Below are 248 nucleotides of genomic sequence, written 5' to 3' on the forward strand. Positions count from 1 at the left end.
GTTTCTAGACGCCCATTGGCTAGAGAGGTTCAGACTCTGGCTAATGACTTCATGAGGATAGAAGTAAATGAGAAGGGAGGAATTTTGGCCTGTGTGGAGGCAAGATCTTCCTTTATTGACAAGATTAAGGGAAAGCAGTTTACTGATGAGAAACTGATTCGGATCCGAGATAAGATGTTGCGAGGAGAGGTTAAAGAAGCAAAACTCGATGAGGAAGGTGTTTTGAGAATTAAGGGAAGGGTATGTGT

The sequence above is a fragment of the Solanum pennellii genome, chromosome 4, assembly GCF_001406875.1.
Source record: "Solanum pennellii chromosome 4, SPENNV200".
Taxonomy (NCBI): Eukaryota; Viridiplantae; Streptophyta; class Magnoliopsida; order Solanales; family Solanaceae; genus Solanum; species Solanum pennellii.